Source organism: Cryptomeria japonica, unplaced genomic scaffold (assembly GCF_030272615.1).
Source record: "Cryptomeria japonica unplaced genomic scaffold, Sugi_1.0 HiC_scaffold_40, whole genome shotgun sequence".
Taxonomy (NCBI): domain Eukaryota; kingdom Viridiplantae; phylum Streptophyta; class Pinopsida; order Cupressales; family Cupressaceae; genus Cryptomeria; species Cryptomeria japonica.
In genome coordinates, this window is record NW_026728862.1 from 622501 (window position 1) to 637500 (window position 15000).

At 60.1% G+C, this 15000-nt stretch overlaps 1 non-coding gene across 1 annotated transcript; it reads right to left on the reverse strand.

The window, feature by feature from the left end:
• Positions 1–3730: 3730 nt before the first annotated feature.
• On the reverse strand, positions 3731–3849 carry LOC131862276 (5S ribosomal RNA). The gene has a single exon (XR_009361292.1). It is a non-coding gene; the product is annotated as a 5S ribosomal RNA (ribosomal RNA).
• Positions 3850–15000: the final 11151 nt, after the last annotated feature.

The following is a 15000-nucleotide window of genomic DNA, read 5'->3' on the forward strand; positions in this document are numbered from 1 at the left end:
GGTTTGCCCCGGGTGCGCACCTCGCGTGCACCTTGGTGCGCACACCTTGGCTGGGTTGCGCGCCCTGGTGGGCACCATGGTGCGCACCAAGGAGCGCTCCGAAGTGTGCTCCAAGGTGCGGCGTGCACGAAGTCGGAGCCCGGTTTGCCCCGGGTGCGCACCTCGCGTGCACCTTCGCCGCGGTGGGCACCATGGCGTGCACGAAGTCGGAGCCCGGTTTGCCCCGGGTGCGCACCTCGCGTGCACCTTCGCCGGGGTGGGCACCTTGGTGTGCAGACCTTGGCTGGGTTGCGCGCCCTGGTGGGCACCATGGTGCGCACCAAGGAGCGCTCCGAAGTGTGCTCCAAGGTGCGGCCTGCACGAAGTCGGAGCCCGGTTTGCCCCGGGTGTGCACCTCGGGTGGGCACCTTGGTGCGCATGCCTTGCCTGGGCTGCGCACCAGGGCGGGCTCAAGATGGCACCCGCGTTCCTTTTTTTTCACTATCTTTCAAAACGGAAATTTTAAAATCTCATTTTTTTTTGCCTTTTTCTGGAAATTAGTGAAGGCAGCGCATCAAAGGTGCGCACCTCGCTGCCCACCACGGTGCGCAACGCCGGTGGGCACCCGGGAGTGCTTCGAAGTGTGCTCCAAGGTGCTGCGTGCACGTTGTCGGAGCCCGGTTTGCCCCGGGTGCGCACCTCGCGTGCACCTTCGTCGGGGTGGGCACCTTGGCTGGGTTTGCCCCGGCTGCGCTCCGAAGCGGGGTTATTGGAGCGCCGCCTCTTTTTTTGTCGGAGCGTTTGGTGGGGTTTCTCGCATTGGCTCTTCCGAGGCCCGGTTGCCACCCTGGCGCGCACGAAGTCGGAAGTAGGGTTAATTGCCCGGGTGCGCACCTTTGCCAGGGTGGGCACCTTACCTGGGCTGCGCACCAGGGCGGGCTCAAGATGGCACGCGCGTTCCGTTTTTTTCACTATCTTTCAAAACGGAAATTTTAAAATCTCCTTTTTTTTTTGCCTTTTCTGGAAATTAGTGAAGGCAGCGCATCAAAGGTGCGCACCTCGCTGCCCACCTTGGTGTGCTCTGAGGTGCGCACCCGGGAGCGCTACGAAGTGTGCTCCAAGGTGCGGCGTGCACGTTGTCGGAGCCCGGTTTGCCCCGGGTGCGCACCTCGCCTGCACCTTGGCCGGGGTGGGCACCTTGGCTGGGTTTGCCCAGGGTGCGCTCCGAAGCGGGGTTACTGGAGCGCCCCCTCTTTTTTTGTCAGAGCGTTTGGTGGGGTTTCTCGCATTGGCTCTTCCCAGGCCCGGTTGTTGGGTGCGCTCCCACCCTGGCGCGCGCGAAGTTGGAAGTTGGGTTAATTGCCCGGGCGCGCACCTTCGCCAGGGTGGGCACCTTGGTGCGCACACCTTGGCTGGGCTGCGCACCAGGGCGGGCTCAAGATGGCACCAGCATTCCCTTTTTCTCACTATCTTTCAAAACGGAAATTTTAAAATCTCGTTTTTTTTTTGCCTTTTATGGAAATTAGTGAAGGCATCGCATCAAAGGTGCGCACCTCGCTGCCCACCTTGGTGTGCTCCGAGGTGCCCACCACGGTGCGCAACGCCGGTGCGAACCCGGGAGCGCCCCGATGTGTGCTCCAAGGTGCGGCGTGCACGAAGTCGGACCCCGGTTTGCCCCGGGTGCGCACCTCGCGTGCACCTTGGTGCGCACACCTTGGCTGGGTTGCGCGGCCTGGTGGGCACCATGGTGCGCACCAAGGAGCGCTCCGAAGTGTGCTCCAAGGTGCGGCGTGCACGAAGTCGGAGCCCGGTTTGCCCCGGGTACGCACCTCGCGTGCACCTTCGCCGGGGTGGGCACCTCGGCTGGGTTGCGCGCCCTGGTGCGCACCAAGGAGCGCTCCGAAGTGTGCTCCAAGGTGCGGCGTGCACGAAGTCGGAGCCCGGTTTGCCCCGGGTGCGCACCTTCGCCGCGGTGCGCACCATGGCGTGCACGAAGTCGGAGCCCGGTTTGCCCCGGGTGCGCACCTCGCGTGCACCTTCGGCGGGGTTGCGCGCCCTGGTGGGCACCATGGTGCGCACCAAGGAGCGCTCCGAAGTGTGCTCCAAGGTGCGGCGTGCACGAAGTCGGAGCCCGGTTTGCCCCGGGTGCGCACCTCGCGTGCACCTTCGGCGGGGTTGCGCGCCCTGGTGGGCACCATGGTGCGCACCAAGGAGCGCTCCGAAGTGTGCTCCAAGGTGCGGCGTGCACGAAGTCGGAGCCCGGTTTGCCCCGGGTGCGCACCTCGCGTGCACCTTCGCCGCGGTGGGCACCATGGCGTGCACGAAGTCGGAGCCCGGTTTGCCCCGGGTGCGCACCTCGCGTGCACCTTCGCCGGGGTGGGCACCTCGGCTGGGTTGCGCGCCCTGGTGCGCACCAAGGAGCGCTCCGAAGTGTGCTCCAAGGTGCGGCGTGCACGAAGTCGGAGCCCGGTTTGCCCCGGGTGCGCACCTCGCGTGCACCTTCGCCAGGGTGGGCACCTCGGTGCGCACACCTTCTCAATGTTTTCTTGCCTTTTCTGGAAATTGGTGAAGGCAGCGCATCAAAGGTGCGCACCTCGGTGTGCTCCGAGGTGCGAACCCGAGAGCGCTCCGAGGTGCCCACGAAGTCGAAAGTCGGGTTAATTGCATTGTTTTCCCCGGGTGCGCTCCGAGGTGCGCAACATCGGCGCGCACCAAGGAGGGCTCCGAAGTGTGCTCCAAGGTGCGCACGATGGCGTGCACCTCTGGTGCGCACGATTCGGAGCTCGGTTTGACCGGGGTGCGCACACCTTGGCTGGGTTGCGCACCTTTTGTGCGCTCCAAGGTGCGCACGAAGTCGGAGCTCGGTTTGCCCCGGGTGCGCACCTTCGCCAGGGTGCGCACCTTGATGCGCACGCCTTGGCTGGGCTGCGCACCTTGGTGGGCGCCATGGTGCGCACCTTTCGTGCGCTCCAAGGTGCGCACGAAGTCGGAGCTCGGTTTGCCCCGGGTGCGCACCTTGGTGGGCGCCATGGTGCACTCCGAGGTGCCCAAGATTGGTGCGCACCAAGGAGCGCTCCGAAGTGCGCTCCAAGGTGCGCGCGAAGTCGAAAGTTGGGTTAATTGTCCGGTTTGCCTCGGGTGCGCACCTTGCGTGCACCTTCGCCAGGGTGGGCGCCTTGGTGCGCACACCTTGGCTGGGCTGCGCACACCTTGGCACCCGCGTTTCCTTCATTTTAAATTTTTTTTTTTTACAATCTCTCAAGTGGGAAATTCTATAATCTCAACTTTTTTTGCCTTTTCAGGAAACTTTTGAATGGAGCGCATCATTGGTGCGCTCCGAAGTGTGCTCCAAAGCTCTCTCCAGCTGCGTGCACCTGCCCCGGCCGCGCACCCGGCCCCGCCCAGCTTCGCTCACCTGTCCCGGGCGTCTGGTGCGGAACCTTAGAGTAAGAAACATCACCGTGCACCTTGGCCAACGTGCGCGACTCGACCGAGCGCGCACTGGCCGAGGTGCACACCGATTTCACCTGGGTGCGCGCGCAGCACCTCGGGCGCACCGGGGTGCGCGCACAACGCCCGGGTTGCACCGTGGCCTGTGTGCTCGGGGTGCCTCGGGTGCGCGCTCGGTGTCGCCCCCCGCGCGCGCGGTAGTGCGGGCAGCGCACCCCGGCCCGGCCCGGCCCCGACGAGAACGCAAACGGGCAAAAGGTTTATTCAAATAGCATTGCGACGCCCGGCGAAAAACTAAAAAAGGGTGCAACACCGGGACTTCCCGGGAGGTCACCCATCCCAGTACTACTCCGGCCCAAGCGCGCTTAACTGCGGAGTTCTGATGGGATCCGGTGCACTAATGCTGGTATGATCGCACCCGTTATGAGCTTGTCGCAGTGTGTACTTAGCAAACCGCGACCCACGTGCGAATCCACCCCGGCCACCCACCCCCGTCGAGGTGCACACCCTCCCTCGCGAAGTGCGCCCCGTTCGCCAAGTGTGAGCCCTGCCCGGGTGCGCGCACCTTGCTAGGGCGTCGGGTGTGCACCCGGCCCGGCCTACGTGCGTGCACCTGGAGGGGGCGTCGTGTGCGTGCAGTGTCCCGTCTGCAACGCGGTGCCCACACACCACCTCGGGCGCAACGACCTGCGCTCACATGTGGGCCGAGTGCACCTTGGTGCATGTTCGGGGCGCCTCGGGTGCACGCTCGATCTTGCCCCGGTGCACCAAGGCGCTCGGTTTGCCCCGGGTGCGCACTTGGTGCAAGGTGGGCACCCAAAATAGGGATCAAGCACCAAAACACAAGTTTCGGGATGCAAAATGGGACCCAAGGACCACAAATGCGTTCCAAGACCCATGATGGGTCCACGAGAACAAAAATGTGTTCCGAGACTTAATAAACAAATATTGGGTTTTAGGAGAAGAAACATGCTCTGATGCCCAAAACGAGAATCGACCCCGAAAAGGCCACAGGCCAAAAGTGGGATGCGAGACAAAAAAAAATGGGACCCGAGGACCAAAATTGGGTTCCCAGGTCGAAGACAGGGCAACCGGACAAGAAACGACCTCTAAGGCTCGAAATGAGTCCCGACGACTAAAACTTGACAAGAAGCACCCATCAGGCACCCAACTCGACACCCATGGGATGCCGACCCACCCGGGCTTCCACCTAGCACACCTTGGCACCCACCCACCCTCGCACCCAACCTCGCACCCAACTTAGCACCTTTGAACCCACATTGGCACTCACCCTGACCCTGGCACCTTGGAACCCACATTGGCACTCACCTTGACCCTGGCACCCACCTTTGCACTCACCTTGGGACCCACCCTGGCTCCCACCTCGGCACCCACCCAGACACCCACCTTGGTTCCTTGGCACCCACCTTGGATCCTTGGCACCCACCCCGACACCCACCTTGGCACGCAACTTGGCTACTTGCCACCCACCTTGGCTCCTTGACGCCCACCCCGACAACCACCCCGTGACCTACCCTGGCTAGGGTTGGTGCACACCCACCCTGGTGCCCACCTTGGCACCCACCCTATGACCCACCTTGGCACGCACCTTAGTACCCACCCCGTTACCCACCCTAGGACCCACCCCGTGACCCACCTTGGCCAGGGTGGGTGCACCCACCCTGGTGCCCACCTTGGCACCCACCCATCCTAGCACCCAGCCTGTGACCGGGCTTGGAACCCAACCTTGCACCCGCACCCGTCTTGGCCAGTGTGGGTGCGCACCCATCCTGGCACCCACGTTGTGACACACCCTTTAACCCACGCACCCTAGCACCCACGTTGGCACCCACCTTGGAACCCAACCTAGCAACTTGGCACCCACCCCGTGACCCACCTTGGCATCCACCATAGCAGTCGCCGACTTGGCACCCACCTCGGCACCCACCTTGACACTTGTGGACCCACCTTGCCACTCACCCTAGCATCGACCCATCCTAGCACCCACCCTGGCACCTTTGCACCCTAGCACTCACCCATCCTAGCACCTAACCTGTGACCCACCTTGACACTCACCCTCGCACCCACCTTGGAACCCAACCTAGCACCCACCCACCCTGACACCAACCCTAGCACCTACCCACCCTTGCACCCACCCTGTGACCCATCTTGGCACCCACCCATCCTACCACTCAACCTATCACCCACCTTCTCACCCACCTTGGCATCCACCTTAGCACCCACCCACACTGGCACCTTGGCACCCACCTCGGGCAAGGTGGGTGCACACCCACCCTGGCACCCAATTTAGAACCCACCGAGCATGTTACCCACCTTGGCACCCACATTGCAGCCCACCCTAGTACCCACCCTATGACCCACATTGGCATCCACACCCTAGCACCCAGGCACCTCGACACCCGCCTTGACACCCACCCTAGCACTGAACCTGTGACCCACCTTGGAACTCACCCTAGAACCCACCCACCCTGTGAACCACCTTGGCATCCACCTTAGCACCCACCCACCTTGGCACCCACTCTAGCACTCACCCATCCTAACACCCAACTTGTTACCCACCTTGGCACCCGCCCTCGCGTCCACCTTGAAACCCACCCTAGCACCCACCCACGCAGGAGCCCACCTTGGCACCCAACCTAACACCCACGCATCCTGGCACCCAACTTGTGACCCACCTTGGAACCCACCCTAGTACCCACCTTTGAACCCACTATATCACCAACCCACCTTGGCACCCACCCTATGACCCTCTTTGGAATCCACCCTAGCACGCACCCACCCTGGCACCCACCATGGAGCGCACCCTAGCACCCACCCACCTCGGCACGCACCTCAACACCCACCTTGGTGTGCGCACTGCGCCAACCTCTCAAAGACCCTATGTGGTGCGCTCCAAAGTGTACACCTTTGGTGCGCTCCAAGGTGCGCACCTTTGGTGCACACCGAGGTGCACACCAAAGTGTGCACCGAGGTGAGCACCAAAGTGCACTCCAGGGTGCACACCAAGGCGTGCACCTTTGGTGCGGTCAATGCAAACGAATTCGGAAGTTGGGGTCGATGTCCTAATCGCTGCTGCAGACTACACGTATGAGAATCGGACAAATAGCTTTATATAGGGGAGGTGTTGCGTTTGATGGGTCGACTCCCCTGGTTGTGTGCACTGCACCAACTTCAAAGACCCTGTCTTGTTTAAGAAGTCAAAAGTTGGGGTGGATGTCCTAATCATTGCTGCAGTCTACGCATGTATGAGAATCAGACAAATAGCTTATATAGGGGAGGTGTTGCATTCGGTGGGTTGACTCCCCTGGTTGTGCGCACTGCGCCAACCTCAAAGACCCCGCATAGCAGAAGAAGTCGGAAGTCGGATTTTGGTGAGCACCAAGGCGTGCACCTTTGGTGCGGTCAACGCAGACGAATTCAGAAGTTGGGGTGGATGTCCTAATCGTTGTTGCAGGCTACACATGTATGAGAATCAGACAAATAGCTTATATAGGGGAGGTGTTGGGTTTGATGGGTCAACTCCCTTGGTTGTGCGCATTACGCCAACCTCAAAGACCTTGTTTTCGTTAAGAAGTCAAAAGTTGGGGTCAATGTCCTAATGGCTCCTGCAGGCTACACATGTATGAGAATCGGACAAATAGCTTATATAGGGGAGGTGTTGGGTTTGATGGGTCGACTCCCCTGGTTGTGCGCATTACGTCAACCTCAAAGACCTTGTTTTCGTTAAGAAGTCAAAAGTTGGGGTCGATGTCCTAATTGCTCCTGTAGACTACACATGTATGAGAATCAGACAAATAGCTTATATAGGGGAGGTGTTGGGTTTGATGGGTTGACTCCCCTAGTTGTTCGCATTACACCAACCTCAAAGACCTTGTTTTCGTTTAGAAGCCGAAAGTTGGGGTCGATGTCCTAATTGCTCCTGCAGGCTACGCATGTATGAGAATCAGACAAATAGCTTATATAGGGGAGGTGTTGGGTTTGATGGGTCGACTCCCCTGGTTGTGCGCATTGCGCCAACCTCAAAGACCCTGCATTGCGGATGAAGTCGAAAGTCAGAGTTTGGTGTGCTACAAGGTGTGGTCGAAGGTGCTCACCTAGGTGTGCACCTTTGGAGCACAGGAAAAGTGCCCTCCAAAAGTGCGCACCTTTGGAGTGCACAAAAGTGCCCTCCAAAAGTGCGCACCTTTGGAGCGCAGAAAAGTGCCCTCCAAAAAGTGCCCTCCAAAAGTGCGCACCTTTGGAGCGCAGAAAAGTGCCCTCCAAAAAGTGCCCTCCAAAAGTGCGCACCTTTGGAGCGCAGAAAAGTGCCCTCCAAAAAGTGCCCTCCAAAAGTGCGCACCTTTGGAGCGCAGAAAAGTGCCCTCCAAAAAGTGCCCTCCAAAAGTGCGCACCTTTGGAGCGCAGAAAAGTGCCCTCCAAAAAGTGCCCTCCAAAAGTGCGCACCTTTGGAGCGCAGAAAAGTGCCCTCCAAAAAGTGCCCTCCAAAAGTGCGCACCTTTGGAGCGCAGAAAAGTGCCCTCCAAAAAGTGCCCTCCAAAAGTGCGCACCTTTGGAGCGCAGAAAAGTGCCCTCCAAAAAGTGCCCTCCAAAAGTGCGCACCTTTGGAGCGCAGAAAAGTGCCCTCCAAAAAGTGCCCTCCAAAAGTGCGCACCTTTGGAGCGCAGAAAAGTGCCCTCCAAAAGTGCGCACCTTTGGAGCGCACAAAAGTGCCCTCCAAAAGTGCGCACTTTTGGTGCGCACCAAGGCGCTGGTTCGGTCGTTGCAGGCGAGTTCGGAAGTTGGGGTCGATGTCCTGAGCGGAGGTGCAAACTACACAGGTGTCGGAATCGGACAAATAGCTTATATAGGGGAGGTGTATGCTTCGATGGGTCGACTCCCCAGGTTGAGCGCACCGCGCCAACCTCAAAGACCCTACGGTATGGATGAAGTCGGAAGTTGGGTCCGATGACCGATTCGATTAGTAGGTATGCTCATGAGGTCGGAATTTGGGTCCGATGACCTGCCATGTGCAGGAAGGCGAATGTTGACACTGTGCGTTGCAAGGTGCACACCAAGGCGCTGGTGCGGTCTTTTTAGTCGAGTTCGGAAGTTGGGGTCGATGTCCTGATCGGAGGTGCAAGCTACACAGGTGTGGGAATCGGACAAATAGCTTATATAGGGGAGGTGTATGCTTCGTTGGGTCGACTCCCCGGGTTGAGCGCACCGCGCCAACCTCAAAGACCCTACGGTATGGATGAAGTCGGAAGTTGGGTCCGATGACCGATTCGATATGTAGGCATACTCGCGAGGTCGGAATTTGGGTCCGATGACCTGCCACGTGCAGGAAGGCGAATGTTGGCACTGTGCGTTGCAAGGTGCGCACCAAGGCGCTGGTTCGGTCGTTGGAGGCGAGTTCGGAAGTTGGGGTCGATGTCTTGATCGGAGGTGCAAACTACACAGGTGTGGGAATCGGACAAATAGCTTATATAGGGGAGGTGTATGCTTCGTTGGGTCGACTCCCCGGGTTGAGCGCACCGCGCCAACCTCAAAGACCCTACGGTATGGATGAAGTCGGAAGTTGGGTCCGATGACCGATTCGATATGTAGGCATACTCGCGAGGTCGGAATTTGGGTCCGATGACCTGCCATGTGCAGGAAGGCGAATGTTGGGACTGTGCGTCGCAAGGTGCGCACCAAGGCGCTGGTGCCGTCGTTGCAGTCGAGTTCGGAAGTTGGGGTCGATGTCCTGGTCAGAGGTGCAAACTACACAGGTGTGGGAATCGGACAAATAGCTTATATAGGGGAGGTGTATGCTTCGATGGGTCGACTCCCTGGGTTGAGCGCACCGCGCCAACCTCAAAGACCCTACAGTATGGATGAAGTCGGAAGTTGGGTCCGATGACCGATTCGATACGTAGGCATATTGGCGAGGTCTGAATTTGTGTCCGATGACCTGCCATGCGCAGGAAGGCGGAATTTGGGTCCGATGACCGAGTTGATGGCGTGCCATGCGCAGAAAGGCGGAATTTGGGTCCGATGACCGAGTTGATGTTGATGGCCCGCCATGCACAGGAAGGCGGAATTTGGGTCCGATGACCGATTTGAAGGCGTGCCATACGCAAAAAGGCGGAGTTTGGGTCCGATGACCGAGTTGATATTGATGGCCCGCCATGCGCAGGAAGGCGGAATTTGGGTCCGATGACCTGACATACGCATGGAGTCCGACTCGGGGGCCGATGTTCGATTCGATGACTTGCATTGTGGGTAAAGTCGGAAGTTGTGGTCTTTGACCCGATTCGATGACCAGACTTCGGCTGCTTGAGAATCGGACAAATAACTTATATAGGGGAGGTAGTGTTCTCGAGCATCCTCCCCCCGTGCCCGTTTATGTCGATTGATGCTGGTGCTCGACTGGTTGGAGCGCTCGGATGCAAAAATCTTGCACCAGGATTTATCGATTGTGATGGACACGGCAAGTCTCCTGATTGCTATGCAGGAGCTCATCGTGAATCTCTATGCGGCCTTGGTATGGACTCGACCTGCGGAATGGTTCGGCAATGGTAGTCGCTCCAACACGTCCTTGCAATGGCCACAGAGGTGATTCGACTAGAGCTCCAGTCTAGCTTTTGGGTTGCTTGGCGGACTGGTATAGCCGCGATCGAGTTCCGGCCATGAACGTTTTAGATAGCTCTTGGGCTTTCTGGGACGGAAGTCGGAAGTTTGGGCTGTTGTCCGATTTGATGACCATTCTTCGGATGTGTGAGAATCGGACAAATAACTTATATAGGGGACTGTGTTGTCTCACGCAGCCCCCTCCGTGCCCCTCTATCTCGACCGATGTTGGTGCTTGAAAGGGTTGGGATCGCTCGGATTTATAAACGTGCACCACCATTTGTCGAGTGTGAGGGACGCGGCAGGTCTCCTAAATGCTATGCGGGCGCTCTCTGAGAATCTCTATCCGGCCTCGACACAGACTAGTCTTGCTGAATGGTTTGGCACTGGTAGTCGATCCAACACGTCGTTGTTGTGGCCACCTAGGCGATTCGATTCGAGCCCCCGTCTAGCTTTTGGGTTGCTTGGCGGATTTTGCCCTATCCGCAAGTGAGCTCGGTCCCTAAACGTTCGAGAAACCCGATTGCTATGCGCCGACTCTCTTTCTTGCGAGCCTCCATCTAGCTTTTGGGTCTCTACGGAACGGAAGTCGGAATCTGGGACCGTTGTTTGATTCGACGAGGCAGACTACGGTTGTGCGAGAATCGGACAAATAACTTATATAGGGGAGGTGTTGACTGGAGCATTCTCCCCCGTGCCCCTCTAACTCGACCAATGCTGGCGCTCGAACGGTGGTAGCGCTCGGATTTTCATTGAGCGCCAGCATTGGTCGATTTAGAGGGGCATGCGAGATTCCCGAATGCTATGCGAGGGCTCTAACGGAAATGTCTATTGGTTTCGGTATGGATGCAATTGCGAGTGGTTCGGCAAAGGTAGTCGTTCCGATGCGTCCATGTCGTGGCCAAATCGATAATTCGATTTGAGCCCTCGTATAGCATTTGGGTCTCTCGATGTGATTCCGCATTCCAGTCCCTTTGGGCACTGCTTGAGCCGCATCCCAGGGGGTTCCCTTCCCAATAATCTGCCTCGCAACCCGATTGCTATGCGGTGAGGCTCCTCGGCCGCCTCGGAACTATCTGTGTATCAGACGCATCGCGGGATAAGGGGTTGGCAACGGTAGTCGCCCCAAGCGCGTCCGATGCTTGGACCATTCCGAGGCGGCCCTGAAGCCTCTTCCGTCTAGCCGTTGGGTCCTTCTCGCCGCATCCCTCGCCTCGCACCCCGATTGCTATGCGGTGAGGCTCCTCGGCCGCCTCGGAACTATCTGTGTATCGGACGCGTCGCGGGATAAGGGGTTGTCACTGGTAGTCGCCCCAAGCGCGTCCGATGCTTGGACCATTCCGAGGCGGCCCTGAAGCCTCTTCCGTCTAGCCGTTGGGTCCTTCTCGCCGCATCCCTCGCCTCGCACCCCGATTGCTATGCGGTGAGGCTCCTCGGCCGCCTCGGAACTATCTGTGTATCGGACGCGTCGCGGGATAAGGGGTTGTCATTGGTAGTCGCCCCAAGCGCGTCCGATGCTTGGACCATTCCGAGGCGGCCCTGAAGCCTCTTCCGTCTAGCCGTTGGGTCCTTCTCGCCGCATCCCTCGCCTCGCACCCCGATTGCTATGCGGTGAGGCTCCTCGGCCGCCTCGGAACTATCTGTGTATCGGACGCGTCGCGGGATAAGGGGTTGTCACTGGTAGTCGCCCCAAGCGCGTCCGATGCTTGGACCATTCCGAGGCGGCCCTGAAGCCTCTTCCGTCTAGCCGTTGGGTCCTTCTCGCCGCATCCCTCGCCTCGCACCCCGATTGCTATGCGGTGAGGCTCCTCGGCCGCCTCGGAACTATCTGTGTATCGGACGCGTCGCGGGATAAGGGGTTGTCACTGGTAGTCGCCCCAAGCGCGTTCGATGCTTGGACCATTCCGAGGCGGCCCTGAAGCCTCTTCCGTCTAGCCGTTGGGTCCTTCTCGCCGCATCCCTCGCCTCGCACCCCGATTGCTATGCGGTGAGGCTCCTCGGCCGCCTTGGAACTATCTGTGTATCGGACGCGTCGCGGGATAAGGGGTTGTCACTGGTAGTCGCCCCAAGCGCGTCCGATGCTTGGACCATTCCGAGGCGGACCCGAAGCCTCTTCCGTCTAGCCGTTGGGTCCTTCTCGCCGCATCCTTCGCCTCGCACCCCGATTGCTATGCGGTGAGGCTCCTCGGCCGCCTCGGAACTATCTGTGTATCGGACGCGTCGCGGGATAAGGGGTTGTCACTGGTAGTCGCCCCAAGCGCGTCCGATGCTTGGACCATTCCGAGGCGGACCCGAAGCCTCTTCCGTCTAGCCGTTGGGTCCTTCTCGCCGCATCCCTCGCCTCGCACCCCGATTGCTATGCGGTGAGGCTCCTCGGCCGCCTTGGAACTATCTGTGTATCGGACGCGTCGCGGGATAAGGGGTTGTCACTGGTAGTCGCCCCAAGCGCGTCCGATGCTTGGACCATTCCGAGGCGGACCCGAAGCCTCTTCCGTCTAGCCGTTGGGTCCTTCTCGCCGCATCCCTCGCCTCGCACCCCGATTGCTATGCGGTGAGGCTCCTCGGCCGCCTTGGAACTATCTGTGTATCGGACGCGTCGCGGGATAAGGGGTTGTCACTGGTAGTCGCCCCAAGCGCGTCCGATGCTTGGACCATTCCGAGGCGGACCCGAAGCCTCTTCCGTCTAGCCGTTGGGTCCTTCTCGCCGCATCCCTCGCCTCGCACCCCGATTGCTATGCGGTGAGGCTCCTCGGCCGCCTTGGAACTATCTGTGTATCGGACGCGTCGCGGGATAAGGGGTTGTCACTGGTAGTCGCCCCAAGCGCGTCCGATGCTTGGACCATTCCGAGGCGGCCCCGAAGCCTCTTCCGTGTAGCCGTTGGGTCCTTCTCGCCGCATCCCTCGCCTCGCACCCCGATTGCTATGCGGTGAGGCTCCTCGGCCGCCTTGGAACTATCTGTGTATCGGACGCGTCGCGGGATAAGGGGTTGTCACTGGTAGTCGCCCCAAGCGCGTCCGATGCTTGGACCATTCCGAGGCGGCCCCGAAGCCTCTTCCGTGTAGCCGTTGGGTCCTTCTCGCCGCATCCCTCGCCTCGCACCCCGATTGCTATGCGGTGAGGCTCCTCGGCCGCCTTGGAACTATCTGTGTATCGGACGCGTCGCGGGATAAGGGGTTGTCACTGGTAGTCGCCCCAAGCGCGTCCGATGCTTGGACCATTCCGAGGCGGACCTGAAGCCTCTTCCCTCTAGCCGTTGGGGCTTTCTCGCCGCATCCCTCGCCTCGCACCCTGATTGCTATGCTGTGAGGCTCCTCGGCCGCCTTGGAACTATCTGTGTATCGGACGCATCGCGGGATAAGGGGTTGGCAGTGGTAGTCGCCCCAAGCGCATCCGATGCTTGGACCATTCCGAGGCGGCCCTGCAGCCTCTTCCGTCTAGCCGTTGGGGCCATCTCGCCGCATCCCCCACCTCGCACCACGATTGCTATGCGGTGAGGCTCCTTGGCCGCCTCGGAACTATCTGTGTATCGGACGCATCGCGGGATAAGGGGTTGTCACTGGTAGTCGCCCCAAGCGCGTCCGATGCTTGGACTATTCCGAGGCGGCCCTGCAGCCTCTTCCGTCTAGCCGTTGGGGCCATCTCGCGGCATCCCCCACCTCCTCGGCCGCCTCGGAACTATCTGTGTATCGGACGCATCGCGGGATAAGGGGTTGGCAGTGGTAGTCGCCCCAAGCGCGTCCGATGCTTGGACTATTCCGAGGCAGCCCTGCAGCCTCTTCCGTCTAGCCTTTGGGGCCATCTCGCCGCATCCCTCGCCTCGCACCCCGATTGCTATGCGGTGAGGCTCCTCGGCCGCCTGGGAACTATCTTCGTATCGGACGCATCGCGGGATAAGGGGTTGTCACTGGTAGTCGCCCCAAGCGCGTCCGATGCTTGGACTATTCCGAGGCGGCCCTGTGGCCTCTTCCGTCTAGCCGTTGGGGCCATCTCGCCGCATCCCCCACCTCGCACCCCGATTGCTATGCGGTGAGGCTCTTCGGCCGCCTTGGAACTATCTTCGTATCGGACGCATCGCGGGATAAGGGGTTGTCACTGGTAGTGGCCCCAAGCGCGTCCGATGCTTGGACTATTCCGAGGCGGCCCTGCAGCCTCTTCCGTCTAGCCGTTGGGGCCATCTCGCCGCATCCCCCACCTCGCACCCCGATTGCTATGCGGTGAGGCTCCTCGGCCGCCTTGGAACTATCTTCGTATCGGACGCATCGCGGGATAAGGGGTTGTCACTGGTAGTCGCCCCAAGCGCGTCCGATGCTTGGACTATTCCGACGCGGCCCTGTGGCCTCTTCCGTCTAGCCGTTGGGGCCATCTCGCCGCATCCCCCACCTCGCACCCCGATTGCTATGCGGTGAGGCTCCTCGGCCGCCTTGGAACCATCTTCGTATCGGACGCATCGCGGGATAGGGGGCTGTCACTGGTAGTCGCCCCAAGCGTGTCCGATGCTTGGACCATTCCTAGGCGGCCCTGAAGCCTCTTCCGTCTAGCCGTTGGGGCCTTCCCGCCCCATCCCTCGCCTCGCACCCCCGATTGCTATGCGGTGAGGCTCCTCGGCCGCCTTGGAACCATCTGTGTATCGGACGCATCGCGGGATAAGGGGTTGGCACTGGCAGTCGCCCCAAGCGCGTCCGATGCTTGGACCATTCCGAGGTGGCCCTGAAGCCTCTTCCGTCTAGCCGTTGGGGCCTTCCCGCCCCATCCCTCGCCTCGCACCCCGATTGATATGCGGTGAGGCTCCTCGGCCGCCTTGGAACTATCTGTGTATCGGACGCATCGCGGGATAAGGGGTTGGCACTGGTAGTCGTCCCAATCGCATCCGATGCTTGGACCATTCCGAGGCGGCCCTGCAGCCTCTTCCGTTTAGCCGTCGGGGCCTTCCCGCCGCATCCCTCGCCTCGCATCCCGAT